Source organism: Aquarana catesbeiana, linkage group LG05 (genome assembly GCF_042186555.1).
Source record: "Aquarana catesbeiana isolate 2022-GZ linkage group LG05, ASM4218655v1, whole genome shotgun sequence".
NCBI lineage: Eukaryota > Metazoa > Chordata > Amphibia > Anura > Ranidae > Aquarana > Aquarana catesbeiana.
Window position 1 is genome coordinate 561,803,347 of NC_133328.1, and position 18,594 is coordinate 561,821,940.

An 18,594-nucleotide genomic window follows, 5' to 3' on the forward strand; every position below is an offset into this window, starting at 1 on the left:
TAAGGCTGGATTCACACAGCAGCATACTCCGGCTCACAGCAGGAGTCTGGTGCAACTTCTTTAACCATTTCAGGTCCAATTTCGAATTCGGACCTGAAACGGACCAAAAGACGCACAGGAGTCTTGTGTAATTCCCACCAGAGCAACTGCGGAGATGTGTGAACCAGCTCCATGGAGAGCTGGTCACAATCTCCTGCTATGCGAATTGGATGTGGCGAAATCCGCATCCAGCTCGCAATAGTGTGAACCCAGCCTTATACAGGGGATATCTTCCAATGTTGACGCATCAGGATTCCCTCATTTTGGAGGGATTTCCCCTCCCTTTCTGTTTGGGCTACTGGACAGGAAGCAAAGGGGGAATCTCCCAATGGGACACAGATGGCAACAAAAACCTGACCTGGTTATAAAACTATCTTAGGCCCCTTTCACACGTGCGCCGCTGAGCAGGTGAATGACAGGTCTGTCTCCGCTCACTGTGCGGAGATGGACCTGTCAAAGCCCTGCTGTCCTCTATGGAGATCGGATGAAAACGGACCGCCTGTCTGTTTTTCATCTGATTTCACGGACCTGATTGGATTGGCTAGTGACAAATGTCAGCGGACATGTCACTGCTGACATCCACCGCTCTATAGATGTGAATGGAGCGTTGGATCAGGTCCGCCTGAAAAACTGACAGGCGGACCCGATCGGAAAGCCTCTGTGAAAGGGGCCTTACCCTACGCAAAATGAAAAGTATGACTCGCCACTTACTATAACTGAATGACTGTAGGGAAATTGGCAACCTTTAAAGTCTCAATACATGTGCCATACATAGCCGTTTTTTTCAATGGCACTCCAGCGCACTTTGGCAGTTCACCTCCAACACGCTGCCATATATTGTGGTGTGCTGCATATCTGTTTTTGGGTATATTGGCAACCCACGGAAATTAAAAAGCTGCCTTATAGCGACACACTTTTTAGTATGCACCAAAACAGACCAGTGTTAATGGGCCCTAAATAAGTTTAGCCGACCTCCCCCCCCCCCCCCCCCCCCCCCCCTGAAAAAGAAAAAAAAAAAATCTACTCCAGCAGCAGGTTAGCCTAAATATCCAATGACATCAGAGTTATCTGTTTTAAGTGCATTTAATGCATGCATGTTAATGTGAAAAGCAGACCATTTATTTTATTGGATTGCCAAAAGCACCTCCGTGGATCTAAAACAGTACCTGCTGCATCTGGCAATGTGGTGCAGTGTAACTCATGGTAGTGCGGTGTGGGGCAACACCTCCAACATAAATCATTTTAAAGCTGATATTTTTAAGGCCTATTAATGACTACATTGTGCAGGCCATTTTACGCTTCAGTGGTTGGGAATGGATGTGAATGAGGGACAAGTGAGGTTATGCAAACCAAATTGGAAATCCTTTATATGTCGTCATAGCATTCTGCTGATGGAGTTTGGCTTTTACCCAGAGCTTTAGTTTTTAGCATTATCCCAGTTTTTGAGAATGTTTGTTCTAGTCCACTGAACCAAGTAAACAAGACAATTGGATTCCAAATCATTTTCCTTGCAAATCCATGATTTTCCTAATCGCTGCAGATCACCTGTCTCTGTGACACTAAACAAAACACCCAGAGAACTGATATACCTGTTAATATCAGACAACCTGTTTGTGAACTGCCATGCAGGACTGTTAAACCGTTTGCACACCATGTTCGGTATTGTGTATTGTATAATGCCTGAGGAAAGTCTCTAAGCAGTTTTAAAAGTTTTATTTTTTTTTTTGTTTGTTTAACTTAAAGCATACTATACACTTTTGTAGTCAAATTTTAGAAGACTCCACTGTATGTGTTCCCATTCATACAACATAGTTAGAAAAGGTGTGGGGTTTGTTTTTCTTTTTCATACATCATGGGACACAGAATCCGGCTACTATTCATTACCTGCTCCATCTCCAGTTGAATGGACACTGGTAGACCAAAGGTCTTTAGACAGGAAGTGATCCCCTATATTTTAATTTTTTTTATTTATTTCAGGTACTTGTATAGTGCCGTCAATTTACGCAGTGCTTTACATATACATTGTACATTCACATCAGTCCCTAGCCTCAAGGAGCTTACAATCTAAGGTCCCTAACTCACATCCATACATACTAGGGACAATTTAGACAGGATCCAATTAACCTACCAGCATGTTTTTGGAGTGTGGGAGGAAACCAGAGTACCTGGAGAAAACCCACGCAGGCACAGGGAGAACATGCAAACTCCAGGCAGGTAGTGTCATGGTTGGGATTCGAACCAGCGACCCTTCTTACTGCTAGGCGAAAGTGCTACCCACTACACCACCGTGGCGCCCACATATATTAACCCCCCCCCCCATACAGGAAGTGCTTCCGTTTTTTACCCAGTGTCTGCATGGTGGATGGCACGGTTTGTTTGAGCTCTCTGAGCTCCAGATCTCTAGTCACACAAACAAATCAAGGGATTGACCGATCTGATCCATTTAACACAGGCTTTATATGCTTAGATAAATGGTACCCGAGCCTCGCAAAGAAGACTCAAGATCCTGCGAGGCTTTGCCTGTAATGCGGCACAGCCCTAAGGCATTCCTGCAGGGTGCTATACAGGTTCAAAGGAGTGGACCCTAAACATGAAAAGGGTACACAGTCCTTGAAGGTCCTCAAGTGACGGGAACCCACCGTGATGGGTGAAATTTGGGCTCTTCGTTTCTAATCTGCCCTGCGCCTGGATGGGTAAGTGAAACCCCTTTACTTATTATTGTGGAGTAACCCAGTGATGGTAACAATCAGTCAAGCTAGCTAGAAGCTGGACACCTGTGTGCGGTGACCATAGGGGGGAGTTTTGGTCCAGCTCTGGGTGTTTGCAAAGTGTACTTTTTTTTTTTTTTTTTTGCTTGTGTCTAGAGTGCCGCTGTGCTCAGCAATTGTTTGGCGGCCATGGCGCACGTGCATTCGCAAAAGCGGCGCTGGACTTAGCAGTTTGTTTGGCGGCCATGGCGCACGCAGCTTCGCAGCACATGCACAGTGGCCTTTATCTGGGCGCGTGAAAATTCGCTTCATACGCGAATACAGCCACGGCCGTTTGGGACTGTGCGTGCGCACGCACAGAACATTCCGGTGCACACCCAGCTTATTTAAGCAGTGTAGGCCAAGCATTCAGTGCTTCCAGAAGGCAGCTGTGGGACACAGAGCAGGCTCTGAACAGACTCTTTCGGCGGTTCATTTTTCCTTACCTGGGTCACGTGAGTCACCAAGTGTTGCTTGGCAGGCTAAAGGTGCTTAGCAGGATTGTTACATAGGGGCTTGGTGAGCCCTATTAAAAGGTCTTCTTTTTGAGGTGATTTATTACTACACCCAAGTACTCTTTGTGGCTGGTAAATGTCTTAAAAAAAGAGGAGTGGGACTAACACTACAGGGAAGGGCACACCTATGTCGTCAGTAGTTCCTGATGAGCCTAGTCGTATCCCTAGTGTTGTATCTCCTGAAGGAAGAGGCTTCCGGGCAATCTGAGCCGCTGCACCTATCTGGTATTGTGCCTACAGTCAACGCTGCTGCTTCATCCTTTATCACCAAGGATGAATTGTCCTCGGCCCTAGCCAGGTTAGAGGACAAAGAAAAAACTGTAAGCGCAAACACTTGTGTACATGTAGAAATACAGCAGGCAGTATATGAACAATAAAAGCTCATCAGTCCATAAAAAGCAACAGTTCTTAGAGTGGGGTGGCAGGCTGCAGCTGTCCTCAGAGAAAAGCCAGCTCTGTAAACAAATTTATTAACATGGTAAGTAATGCACTTACAGGAAACAAGATAAAAAAACAGGCTCATCTGTATGGGAATATGGTGTAGATGAAGTCCGGCATCAGAGATGAGTGTCCACGGGTATGGTAGATGTTAGGGGAGCCGCAATCCGTCCTGTGGCCACCAGGAAGTCAGCCTGGGCCGACGTGTAATGCAGGGAGATGACGTCACTGGAAGCAGAGAAACATCGAGGGAAGAATGCCTGGGTAAACAAGGCTATGCGCTCGGAGCATCAGCTCCTTCTACAGGCTTAACAAGATAGTGCTGGTATAATGCTATTTATGTGTTTGAGCCGGTCGTGGGACAAGCTCCAGCACACCCAGCAATCACCAGCTAAAAACAATATGGATCGGCCAGACACTGAACAGTTGATTCATCCAAGGATTTTTTAAAAGACAAATTTGAATGAACAAATTGTGTGTGAGAACTTAATATCCATATCAATGAATGTGAAGGGGAAGAGGGGTGGGGCCTGAAGAGTTTATTAAAAAAAAAACTCTTCAGGCCCCACCCCCCTTCCCCTTCACATTTATTGATATGGACATTAAGTTCTCACACACAATTTGTTCAAATTTATTGTGTCTTTTAAAATATCCTTGGATGAATCAACTGTTCAGTGTCTTGCCGATCCATATTGTTTTTAGCTGTCTGCTGATTATACCAGCAATATCTTGTTAGGCCTGTAGAAGGAGCTGATGCTGCGAGCGCGTAGTCTTGTTTATCCAGCCGTTCTTCCCTCAATGTTTCTCTGCTTCTGGTGACGTCATCTCCCTGTGTTCCATGCCGGCCCAGGCCGACTTCCTGGTGGCCACAGGATGGATTGCAGCTCCCCTAACATCTACCATACCCGTGGACGCTCGTCTCAGATGCCGGACTACATCTACACCATATCCCCATACAGATGAGCCTGTTTTTATCTTGTTACCTGTAAGTGTATTACTTACCATGCTAATAAATTGTACTTAACATACTACACTCAGGTGGCGCTTCCTGTGTCTCCCCTAGCCAGGTTAGAGCACAGGATTGCTGGCATGATTGCCTCCATCTCACAAGGTGACAAGAAGCGTGACAGATCCCCCTCCCCGGAGCCCCGTAGTCTGGAGCAGGAATGGGTTGAGGCTGGGGAAGAGCTTAAAGCTCAGGATTCTGTGGAGGGCCTGGCAGATGTTCAATTTGCTGGGAAGCAGACTCGAGAAGATATCCAGTTGATGTCTGCCTCAGTCGCAAAGGCTTTTGATCCTGACTCCGAAATGGTTCGCTCTGCCTTTTTAAGTTGCCACTTGCAGAGGTGACTGAGCACCCCTGGTCCTCTTTGGGATCCCTGAGGCCTCTTCAGGCCGCACAGGCTTTCCCCCTTCACCCCTTCACCCCTTGTTGGAACAGGCAGTGTATGCTGATTGGGAACATCCTGACAGGATTTTTGTTCCTCCCAAGAGGTTTTCCCTTTTATATCTCATGGATGAAAAGTTTGTAAAAAAAAATGGAGCATGCCAGCCGTAGATGCAGCTTGAAAGACCCTGTTGACAAGAAATTGGAGTCATTATTAAAGGCTTCATTTTTTTGACCAGTTCAGCCATTCAGCCAGCTGTTGCAGCAATTGGTATCTGCCAGGCCATAAAGGATCAGAGCAAAAGGCCTGTTAGGCCTAACCAGGAGGATGATCTGCCTAAAAGTAAGACAGATATTCCTCGAGCACTGTGTTTTGCTGTTGACGCCTTTAAAAGGATTCAATACAGCAGGTTTCTCCTTTTGACTCTCATGTCTGTACATATGTGCAGACTTTTGTGGCTTAAGAACTGGTCAGCTGAGCTTCCTTGTAAAAAAAGTTATTGGCAGGTTTCCCTTTTCATGGGGAACGTTTATTTGGTAAACATTTGGACAAATATATCCAAAAAATTTCCGGAGGGAAGAGTTTTCTACTTCCTGTGAAGAAAAGCACCAGACGTCCCTTGTTTAAAACCTCAGGGACTGCTTCCCCAAATGTCTCAGCGTCAAGGCACTTACGCCGCCAACAGGGCCAGGGGAAAGCCACAGGGCCAGAAGAAGCCCTGGGTCCAAAGCTCTTCTAAACCCAGCACCAAGCCCTTCTTTAGAGGGGACGCCCCCACTCCATCGAGTGGGGGAAGACTGCTGCATTTTGAGAACATTTGGAGAACAATCATTTAGGATGAGTGGGTCACCCCACCGGTTACAAGCTGGAGTTGCAGGGGGTTCCCCCTCAGAGGTTTTTAAGATCCAGCGTTCCCTCGGATCCATCAAAAAGAAACTTATTGCTTCAGGCACTACATCATCTAGTGCATCAAGGAGTTATTGTAGAGGTTCCTGTATCCGAAAAGGGCGCAGGGTTTTACTCAAACCTGTTTATGGTTCAAAAACCAAACAGGGACACAAGGCCCGTTTTTGGACCTAAGATCCCTGAACAAGTATCTACTGATACAGTCCTTTCGAGTGGAGTCTTTCCGCTCAGTAGTAGCCTCACTCCAAAGGGGAGACTTTCTTGCCTCCGTCTATATAAAAGACGCGTATTCTGCACATACCTATCTTTGAGCCTCATCAGAGGTTCCTACGTTTTGCAGTAGATGAACGTAATTTTCAGCTTGTGGCTCTACCCTTTTGGGCTTGCTACAGCTCCCGGGTGTTCACATAGGTCCTAGCACCAGTACTGGGTCTTTTAAGGGCCCAAGGAATCCCGGTGCTCGGGTATTTAGACAACCTCCTGCTCAGAGATCACTCATTACAGGCTCTAGAACAGAGCATAATATGCACAGTGCGGTATTTGAAAATAGGCTGGATCATAACCGAAAAGTCAGCCTTGAAACCAACTCAAAGTCTAAAGTATTTAGGTCTGATCCTACATACGGTTCAAGCAAGAGTATTCTGCCACCTGTAAGGATCTGTGCCCTGAAGGTTCAGGTGCGTCAGATAAGGGGCACCAGGCAGCCCTCCATTTGGCTCTGTATGAGTCTTCTAGGGAGGATGGTATCCAGTTCCATTCAGGCCTTTACAACAAGACATCTTCTTGGCTTGGAACAGAAGAGGACAAGCCCTGGATTATCCTATGTGCTTATCTCCTTGGGCACGCTTAAGCCTAACCTGGTAGTTGCAGGATCAGTACCTGCGAAAGGGAAAATCATTTCTCCCGGTAACTTGGAGAGTACTGACCTACAAATGCCAGTCTCTCAGGCTAGGGGGCAACCCTAGAAGGGCTCACAGCTCAGGGGAAATGGTCAGGGACAGAACAGATCCTGCTCATCAACTTCCTGGAATTATAGGCAGTACGTCTGGCCCTATGGTCCTGGATGGTGGAGCTCCAGGACCTGCCCTATTAGGGTTCAGTCCGACAATGCCACTGCAGTGGCCTATATAAACCACCAAGGTGGTACCAGGAGTAATTCAGCTCTAAAGGAGGTTAACCACTTACTAGCCTGGGCAGAGGAACATGTGCGATTCTGTCGGTAGTCCATAGAGAACTGGAAGGCAGATTATCTCAGCCGCCAGCAGATATTCCCGGGGGAATGGTCCCTACACCCAGAGGTGTTCCAGGAAGTTTTCCAACGTTGGGGATGGCCAGAGGTCGACCTACTGGCATCCCAGGTTCAACAACAAACTGCAGCAGTTTGTGTCTCGAACAATCCTCTGGCAATTGGCGCAGATGCTCTGGTAGTTCCATGGAGCCAGTACTCCCTGCTTTCTCTCCGATCCCTCTCCTTCCACATTTGTTCTTCAGGATTCAGAGAAGGGGTTCCAGTCGTTCTGGTGACACCAGCCTGGCCCTGGTTCCCAGAGATTGTGAGACTGACAATAGACGGGCCATGGACACTTCACAGTCGCCCCCAGTCTACTGTCTCAAGGTCCTATATTCCACCCCAATTTAGTGTCTCTAAATTTTACGGCATGGCTATTGAAGCCAGGGTGTTAAAAGACGTGGCATCTTGGGACCAGTGGTGTCTACTCTAGTGAATGCTAGAAAAGCTGTCTAGGAAGATCTATCATTAAGGTCTGGAAGACTTTTATATTGCTTGCTGTGAAGCCAAAAAATGGCATCCTCGGAAATACGTAATTGAGAGAATTTGGCTTTGAGTACAATCAGAGGTCACATTTCGGCCCTATCAGTATTCTGCTAAAGGCCTTTAGCCTCCCATTCACTGATTCAAACCTTTTTATACAGGGGCAACTCGCTTGCTTCCCCCCATTAGGTCACCTATGTATCCTTGGGACTTTAACTTGGTGGCTGTCTGTGTTACAGAAACAACCATTTGAGCCTATCAAGGAAGTTCCATTAGACTTGCTGTCACGCAAGCTTGCCTTCCTGATGGCCATCACCTCGGCTAGAAGGGTGTCGGAGGCCCTTTCGTGCAGGGAACCATACTTGATCATTCACCACGACAGGGTCGCGTTACGACCTGTTCCATCCTTTTTGCCAAAAGTGGTGTCGGCCTTTTATTTAATTCAGGACATTTTGCCTTCTTTTTTCTTTCTTCCAGTCCGACAACTGATCATTCAGGCCTATGGTCTGAAACCTAAAGCTCCTCCCTTTAGGGTGAGAGCTCATTCTATTGGGTGTAGGAACCTCCTGGGCTTTTCACCATTGGGTATCTGTGGCTCAGATTTGTAAGGCTGCTACCTGGTCTTCAGTGAATACGTTCACAAAATTTTATCATGTGGATGTTCGAGCAGCCAAGGATTTGGCTTTTGGCCGTAGTGTACTCGTGGGCTGCCCTATAAGTTCTGATGGCTATTGTTTGGCAGGGTGTCTTCCTCCACTCAAGGCTATTGCTCTGAGACATCTCAGCGGGTAATGAATATTAGCCTGACTCATGTCCCATGATGTATGAAAAAGAAAATAGTATTTTTTTGTCATGCTTATCTGTAAAATCCTTTTCTTTGAGTACATCATGGGACACAGAGATCCCTCCCCTCTTTTTTTTGAGGATTCAGTGCTTGCTGTATGGGAGGAGTTATATAGAGATCACTTCTGTCCAAAGACCTTTGGTCTACCAGTGTCCATTCACCTGGAGATGGAGTTTAACCCAGCAAATAATGAATATTAGCCTGACTTTGTGTCCCATGATGTACTCAAAGAAAAGGATTTTACAGGTAAGTATGACGAAAAAATACTTTTTTTTTTTTTTTTTTTTTTTTTTTTTTTTGGGGGGTTTTAAGGGGAAGTTGTCCTGGCTGATTTAAAACATTTCTGGACAGTGTCGGTTGTCTTTGCCCCCACACAACCCCTCATTTAACATACAATGCAGGAAAGGCGATCTCTAAATATTTAACCCTTTGTTAGGACAGACGGTGTTCGAATCTAGTTTTCTCCTGATAATGAAGAACTGCTCGCAGCGCAGACAGGGTTAATTATGGTGAACATTCCTCCAGAGCCTATCACAAAGCAGGGAAAGCATGTTGGGATTTGTAGTCAAGTAAAAAGCACTTAAAGAGGTAACCAGCAATTTTTAAATGTTTTAGTCCGTGTTTGTCAACATTTTGTACATTGGAGAAATCCTTGGCAAAAAGTTTGAAATCCTGGGGAATCCCTGAAAAAAACATTTTTAGATCTACAGCTCTTGGGACAATCGTATCTGATCAGCGAGCTGTAGATATAAGAACATCTCACAAACCAATGCAGAGCAGTCTAGGAAAGCTGCTGCTGTAACATGCCCTTTCCCCTTAATACCCCGCTAGCTCTCCTCTTGTCCATCCCAGGTGATAACACATACAAGAGCCTGGGACAGACAGAAGAGGAGGACCGGTGGGTAACAATGCAGTGATTAACAAGATGCTTCCCTGCACTGCTCTGCAAATCCATAACACACAGGGTCTCTCAAATAGGGTTCCACCGCAAATCCAATATTGTGGCGGATGAATATCCGCCCAATGTTTTCAATATACACTCACAGTTTGCATTGATACCTGATGCCTCCTCTGTATTTGCGGCTCCTGTGAATTTAGGGCAGCATTGAGAGGAGTTCAGAGAGCGGGAACACATGGCTGGATCAGGAGGTGACATCATGTGTATGGCAGCGGTGAATGCACACTGTGCAAGAAGGAAGCAGAGTTGGGAGCACGTGGATGAACGTAGCAGGAGGTGACATTGTGTGTACGACAATGCTGAATGCAGACTGCAAAGAGGGTGAGCAGAGTGCAGGGGCACGTGGCTGGATGAAAGTGAATGTAGCAGGAGGTGAGATCATAGTATGGCATAACATAAAGCTATTAGGATCTCACCTCCTACATTCACTCTCATCCACCTGTATAGCAGTAGTCTGCATCACTACTGCCATACACTGTATGTCACCTCCTGCTTTAGCCATGTGCTTCCTCTCTGCTGAACCCCCAGTCTGTATTCACTGCTACCTTACACACAGTGTTCCGGCTCTCTGCCCCCCACACTCCGTATCACACAGCTACCATACACAGAATTATCAGGGGATCTCGCCACCTTATCCAGCCATGGGCTCACGTTCTGTGTTCCCTCCCACAGTTTGTGATCAGCGCTTAAATAGGATGTCCCCCTTCACCTCCCGCTCTCTGCTTCTGAGTTCACAGAAACTTGAACTACTGAGGAGGCATTGAGTATCAATGCACACTGACAGTATTGACTGTTGGCACGCATTGAGAACAACATTGGAAACAACATTGGGCGGTATACATCTGCCACAATGTTGATTTGTGATAGAACCCCAGTTGAGAACTTTTCACTTTAGATAATGGCTAAATTGATACAAGTCCAGTTTCAAGGACTGCAATTATATGTTGTGACTTGTGATAAATATGGCTGAATATTTATTTAAAGGTTCTCGTGCATTACCTCCTTTGTCCACTAATACCAAATGCATGGACTAATTACAAGTCTATTGTTTTAAGATGGGTCCTTTTGTCAATATGTTATATTTAGTTGCAGTTAATTAGAAGATCTGTAAACTCTCTACTTTTTGAAAATGTTTGTTAAATCTGTTATATCTTTTATGGTATAAGCAGAACTCCAGGAATCTACTATTTATCTTTTTTTTTTTTTTTCCCTTTGAAAGCCAGCTTGGTTACATCTTCCTTTTCTTATCTCCCATCCAGAGGGCTACTGGGGGATGCAGAAATTCACTGTAGTAGCCTCTGCTACACATGGCCAGCTTTATCTTCCGGGTGCTGCTTGAGCGACTTGTCATATTGTATACTAAACACAGGAGAGCGTCCTTGTATTCTTCTTCCTTTTTTTTTTTTTTTAATGAATGAATAGGTGTTGCAGTGTGAATGGGGAACATTTACATTTTTGCTGTAACTGTAAAGCGGAGTTTCGCGAAAAATTTTTTTTTTAGATGTCAGCAGCTGCAAATACTGCAGCTGCTGACTTTTAAAATAAGGACACTTACCTGTCCTGGGGTCCAGCGATGTCGGCACCCGAGACCAAACCGTCCCTCTATCCTCGGGTGCTGCCGCCGCCGCCGCCATTCTCACTGAGGGAATCGGGAAGTGAAGCGTTGCGGCTTCACTGCCCGGTTCCCTACTGCGCATGCGCGAGTCGCGCTGAGCGTCTACACTGGTCCCCGTTGTGTTGTAGGAACTGTGTATTTCCCACAACACAACGGGGGTGGGCGGGGAGTCTGCGGCTAGCTGCAGCTAGCTATACCTGGAAGTGGGTGCAGATACCTGTATTATACAGGTATCTGCACCCCCCTCCCCCCTGAAAGGTGCCAATTGTGACACCGGAGGGGGGGGAGGAATCCGATGAGCGGAAGTTCCACTTTAGGGTGGAACTCCGCTTTAAAGTTATTGTAAAGGCTCATGGTGTGTGTTGTTTAAAAAAACAAACATGTTATGTTATACTTCCCTCCTCTGTGCAGTTAGATTTGCACAGAGCAACCCTGATCCTCCTCTTCTCTGGTCCCTCTTTGCTGCTCCTAGCCCCTCCCTCCTTTTGAGTGCCCCTCAGCCAGCAACTTGCTACAGGGGGCACCCAAGCAGAGTCAGAACTCTGTGTATTCAGACACCGAGCCCCGACCTGGCCCCGCCCCCTCTCTCTCCTGATTTGGCTGACAGACTTTGACAGCCATGGGAGCCAATGGCGCTGCTGCTCTGTCTCAGCCAATCACAAAGAGTGTATTGGCTTGCCAAGGGGATAATGGACATCGCTGGAGAGAGAAGGGGCTCAGGTAGGTAACTGGGGGGCTGCTACATGCGGAAGGTTTTTTTATCTTGATGCATAGAATTTAAGGAGATCTGGAGGCTATATTTTTTTTTGTGCACAGTTTTCCAGAAGTCAGTTAAATGGATCTTCTCTCTTTTTTTTTCCTAAATTGCAGCTCACTGCATGTCATTGAACACAAATTCTTAGGTCCTTAAAGGCAGCTTTATAAGATCATTGATCCTGATACGCATGGTTTTGTGTTTGCAAACACCCAGCATACTTTGCAGAAGGCACCCAAAGATGCCTGCTCTAACTTTCGAAATGCCTCCCTGCCATTCTGACCTTGGTAAAACATGGTGCTTTCTGGCATAGAGGAGCGCGTGAAACCCCCGTCCCCCACAATGCAGTACATGGTGTCAGAATGGACAGTCTCTGGGGAGGGGGTTGGCTTCATGGAGTTGCAGGTTTCACTGTTCAGGAAGTAAGGTGTGTGTGTGTTTGTTTTTTTTTTTTTTTTTTAATTTAGAAGAGCTATAACTGTGGATCAGGGTTGCAAATAAGCACAGGGCAGGCACCTTGGCATGTGTGCTACACAGTGTGGTGATTATCCTATTGAAGCATTTCTGTGTACAAATCACATTATTTTGATTGGGCATACCAGTTGTATTGAGGCACTTTCACATTTGTAGAGTGCTGTTGGTTTTTCTAATGTATCCAATTAAATAGCCAATCGTTGTTATTTCATTAGTAGACTGTTTACACAATTTTACAACAAAGACAATCTTATGGACAGGAAATGTGCAGTTGCGTACCTTCACTGAAAATGATGTGAGCAGATTATAATTTATAGATATTTTATGAGGTTTTGTAGTGTGCCATTAAGTTTTGTAAATGGGTCACAACAGGCACTGGACTATATTAGGCAGCAAATCTAATGGAGTTCCCCTAGGCTTTTCCTTAAATTATTAACGCTAAAAATGTATCCTCTTTCCACAGGGATGTCAAACTCATTCTAGACATTTCTTATGAAGTGTATTATGTACTAATTGAGTTTAGTGTGAATTTGTATGTTGAAGATACTAATCTGCCTAAAGCTTAACAATTTAGTAGAAACTGATGAAATTTTTTTTCTGTGTCAGGATGGGGATGCTGAGGGTGTTCATTATGCTTCCAAGATACTAAGGAATGGGGGTTAAATTTTAGGACAGAATAGATCGGTATATAGGCTAGATTAAAACACATGTACAATAAAACAGCAAATTAACTGAAAGGGAGAAGATGAGCCTAATTTGTCCAAGTGTCTTAAAAATGGACCTGCCATCATATGTCAGCATTTCAAAACCACTTTGGAATTTGGAGTAGGAACAAACAAAAGCATCTCTTAGCACTAATGTAAAACACTGTTGGGAGCCTATTGCGACATTTTTAACCTAGGAAAAGACTTTCCAGTTATCGACTTCCATTGAGGCAGGAAGGCCACATGCACTGATCATCATTTAGCTGGTCCCTGCTGGACTAAATGGCCAGGTTTATTAATTGATGAGTTCCTAGCCTGCTAACTGGACAGTGAAGGATCCTTACCATATCAGTAAGGGCATCATTCTACTCTCATCTGCCATTACCAAGCATCAAGTTGAGCTCTACTGCATTAAACAGAAGTGCTAACTGCCATTCTTCACATAAATCATGTATATCATGCCACTTTATTTTCATCTTCACGTACCTTATTCCTGCAGCGCTGTTGTGTGGTCACACATGATCTTTCCATGTTCTTTGGTACCTTCAGGGAGAGATCTTTGGGAGGAGCTTCTATTACCTGCTGATGTATGCTCTCTGCAGTAGGATAACAAAAACAACCAAGAGATAAATCCAAGGAAAATACCAAGCTCTACTTACCAACCATCAGAGAGAACCAAATGAACCCGTCTAACAGTATGCATTAAAGACAGGGGTTTAGTCTACATGCATTTGCAAATGCATGCGTAAGCCACGTGCCCTGGCAAGGCACCCTGTTACCTGTGGTCCCTACGTCTACCTTTATAAGACACTCCACAGTGGGAGCACATGCATTCGGATGGTCGGTAAGTAGAGCTTTGGTATTTTCCTTGGATTTATACTTGGTGATTTTGTTGTCATGTGTGCCCTCCAGTGCTCCTTACTGTATAGGCCAGTTATAAATGAGGGTAGCGGCTCACTTTTTGTATCTCTGCAGTAGGAGTCTGTGTCTGGCCAGCCCTGATTGGTGCTGTGCCAGTCACATGACTAAAAAAAAAAAAGTTTCAGAAGAGCAATTCAAATTAGAATATATGTATAAAGTAACTGTTTTACAGCTCCTAAAACATCAAATGTGTATTTTTTGTGCATTAATATGGTGTAGTCAAAAATAATTGACCCTAACCTTCATTTTGTTCAGATGGCTTTTACAAGTATTAACAGTTACTTTTAGATATGTTTAATACTGATTTTATTGTAAAACTGCATTTTTGTTAGTTTTTCTTAGTGACTGTAATCAATTAGCATACAATATCCCACCCCTATAGTATTTAGCAATAGGTGACCATGGAGGGGTCACAGATTAAGTGTCTCAGCCTGCGCTGACAGTAATTGCTTAATCATTGAGAGACCAGTTTAAACAGGTGTTCAATGTTATCCTGCTCAGCAGGCCCAGGAGGCAGTTTTATGTTTGCAATAGTTACTATGACAGATTCTATCCTTCAAGCCTTGCGCCCTTCGCTAAGCGCCTTGTAAGAAGCTCCTGGCTAGTCTTCCTTTTTGTGGTGAAACAGCTATTTGGGGATGTTTTGGATAATACATCCAAAGAAATTCCAGTGCAAAGCGCCCCTTTTTGCCATTTAAGAAAAGGAGTAAATGTATTTTCATTTTAAAGCTCCTTCTCCTGTGCCAGAGGCATCGGCCACCAGGCAGTCATGGCGGTTTCCACCGTCAGGTTCAATCGAATAGGGGGAATTCTTCTGCAGTTCTCAAGGATCTGGCAGGAAGAGTGTCCAGATGAATGGGGGACTTCCTCGATAGCTCCAGGGTACAACCTGGAGTTCCAAGAGTTTCCGTCCCCTGGTTTTGTCACATCAAACGTTTCTAAGGATCCAGAGAAAGAAAAAAGTGATCATGGGGGTCCCCATGTAAGAACAGAGGTTGGGGTTTGATTCAAACCTCTTTATTTCACGGTGCCAAATCCGAATGGACATTCTGGATCACAAAAATCTAAATTCAATTCCTGAATATAACCACTCTTTTTTTCATATGGAGTCAATCCAATCAGTTATCTCCATCCTACAAGGAGGAGAACTTTTGGCGTCAATCGACATGAAAGATGCATACCTCCATATGCCTATTTCCTCACTCACTAGTAATATCTACTTTTCAAGGTGGAAAATCTTCATTTTCGGTGTTTAGCTCTGCTTTCTGGTCCAGCTCCTGCACCTACTGCACCTTGAGTGTTTACAAGTTCTGGCCCCTCTTCTAGCTAGATTAAAGGCCCAAGGTATAATGATTATGGTTTACCTAGTCGATCTGTTCTTGATAGACCAGTTGGTAGCCCGCTTAGACCAAAGTATGGTCACCACATTCAACTACCTGTAATATCTAGGTCGGATTCTCAACCTAGAAGAAATCTTCTTTAAAACCATGAAGAAGACTAAAATACTTGGGTCCGATCATAGGTACACCCAGGAAAGGGTGTTCTTACCCCAGGTAAAGATGAGCGCCATAAAGGAACTGATTTAGGTGGTCGAAGCAAGATGAATTTCTTCTATTCAACTTTACATGAGGTTGTTGGGAAAGATGGTGGCTTCATTCAAGGCCGTATCTTATGCTCACTTTCATTCAAGACTGCTGCAAAACTGTTTCCTTTTGGCTTGGAACAAAGGGTTCAAGCTCTACATTCCCAATGTGTCTGACTCCAAAGCCTACGGCCAAATCACCCTGATAGTGCCTGATCTGATCTTGGGGGCTAAGCAGGGTTGGGCCTGGTTAGTATCCGGATGAGAGACCACCTGGAAATAACAGGTGCTGTAGGCTGGGTGCGCCAGAGCCTCAGTTTATACTTAATATCCAAAAATCTACTAAGGGGGAAATCCTTCCTTCAATTACCTGGGATATGGTAACAACATATGCCAACCTTTTTTTTTAGGTTGGGGAACAGTCCTGGAAGAGGCAACTGTCCAAGAGAAGTGGCCCAGATCAGAAATGGCCTTGCCCATTAATATTTTAGAAATTCAGGCAGAGCTCTTGGTCCTGAGGGCCTGAACGCTCAGTTTACGGTATTGTCCTGCCTGGATTCAATCCAACAATGCCACAGCAATGGCCTATATTAATCACCAAGGGGGCACAAGAAGTTGTGAGGCCCAGTGAAAGGTGAATCATATCCTGTCTTGAGCAGAAAACCATGTACTTTGCCTATCGGCAAATTGGCAGGAGGACTACTTGAGTTGCCAGCAGTTGTTCCCAGGAGAATGGTTCCTTCACATCTATATCTTCCTGTCAATATGTCAAAAATTGGGGATCTCAGACATAGATCTGTTTTGTGTCCAGATTCAACAAAGAAATCGACAACTTTGTGTCGAGAACAAAGGATCTGCTAGAATGTGGAACAGATGCCTTGCTATTCCCGTGGAATCGGTTTTCACTGATTTATGCATTCCCTCCTATTCTGCCTGTGTCCATGACTTCTTCGCAGGATCAAGCAGGAAGAGAAGTCGTTGATTCTTGTGGCCCCCAGCGAGGCCCAGGAAATCTTGGCATGCAGAGATCGTAAAGATGTCAGTAGGGGACCCATGGACTCTACCATCACGGCCAGACCTTCTCTCGCAAGGTCTGGTGTTCCATCCTACTTTACAAACGCTAAATTTGCTGTCAGGTTCGGCAGTTTCTACATTGGTTAATGCAAGGGAGCCGGCCTCCATAATTATCCCCTTCATGACTAAGCCTATTTTTGAAATTTGGTGTTTACAAGTTAAAATCTGTATTTTTTGCTAGAAAATTACTTAGAACCCCCAAACATATATATATATATATATATATATATATATATATATATATATATATATATATATATATATATATATATATATATATATATATATATATATATATATATATATATATAATATTTATTTTTAGCAGAGAATCTAGAGAATAAAATGGAGATTGTTGCAATATTTTATATCACACGGTATTTGTGCAGCGGTGTTTTAAACGCAAATTTTTGGGAAAAGGGACAATTTCATGAATTTTAAAAAATCCAGACAGTAAAGTTACCCCAATTTTTTTATATAATGTGAAAGATGATGTTATGCCGAGTAAATAGATACCAAACATGTCATGCTTTATAATTGCACGCACTCGTGGAATGGTGACAAACTACGGTACCTAAGAATTTCCATAGGCGATGCTTTAAATTTTTTTTTTTTTTAAGGTTACCAGGTTAGAGTTACAGAGGAAGTCTAGTGCTTGAATTATTGCTCTCGCTCTGATGATCGCGGCGATACCTCACATGTGTGATTTGAACACCGTTTACATATGCGGGCGCGACTTCCGTATGCGTTTTCTTTGCTGCATGAGCTTGCGGGGACGGGGGCGCTTTAAAATTTTTTTTTTCTTATTTATTTTTATGAATTGTGTTTTAAAAAAAAAAAAAAAAAATTTTTTTGATTACTTTTATTGCTATCACAAGGAATGTAAACATCCCTTGTGACAGTAATAGGTGGAGACAGGTACTCTTTATGGAGGGATCGGGGGTCTAGACCCCCGATCCTTCCTTTGCACTTCAAAGTATTCAGATCGCCGAAAACAGTGATTCTGAATATTGTGTATTTTTTTTAAACCGGCGCCATTGGCAGCCGAGTAAATGGGAAGTGACGTCATGACGTCGCTTCCGCGTTTACAATTAGAAGGCTGTAACGAAGCCGCCCACGGCTTCGTTGCAGCCCGCCCCAGCCGCCGGAGGCAGCCGATTGGTCACCGGGCCTCCCCATGGCACGGGAGGCCCGGTAAGAGCGGCGGGAGGGTGGACATCCCACTCCTTCAGTATAACAACCGAGCGGCTTTTACCGCTGTAAACAACGGTACCGGGATGATGCATGCAGCTGCGGGCCTCATCCCAGTATAACACCGGAAAGCCGAGTACGCACATCTGCGTACGCTCGGCGGGAAGGGGTTAAATATCATGGAATCTGGGAAACACGTGTCTCCTGGTGTGAAACCAGGAGTTGCACCCCAGGAAATAGGTCAAAGGTATAATCCTTGACTTTCTGCAGAAGGGGTGAGAAATAAGGCTGGCCTTGAGTGCTCTCTAAGGACAGGTCTCGGCCTTATCGGTATTATTTTAATGACCACTTGCTATGCATTCTTTGGTTCTTAATTTTATTCAGGGGGTAACCCGGCTTAATCTCCGGTTAGGTAACCCCTGAACCCTTGGGACTTGAATTTAGTTTTGTCGGCATTACTAAACAGCCATTTTTTTGGGGCCGATACGACATATTCCCTTGGTCCTTTTTTGACAAGGAAACTATTTTTTCTGGTAACCATATGTGCTGCAAGAAGGGTATCAGAATTGGCTGCTCTTTCTTGTAAAGAGCCATATTTTTATTGTTCACAAGGATAAGGTAGTATTACGTCCTCATCCTAACTTTTTACCAAAGGTAATATCAGGTTTTTATC

At 44.6% G+C, this 18,594-nt stretch overlaps 1 protein-coding gene and 1 pseudogene across 1 annotated transcript in view; both read left to right on the forward strand.

The window, feature by feature from the left end:
* Window positions 1-18,594, forward strand: part of DECR1 (2,4-dienoyl-CoA reductase 1) — a 156,562-nt gene that overhangs the window by 52,294 nt on the left and 85,674 nt on the right. The window lies entirely within an intron of this gene.
* Window positions 15,841-15,954, forward strand: LOC141146375 (5S ribosomal RNA; annotated as a pseudogene).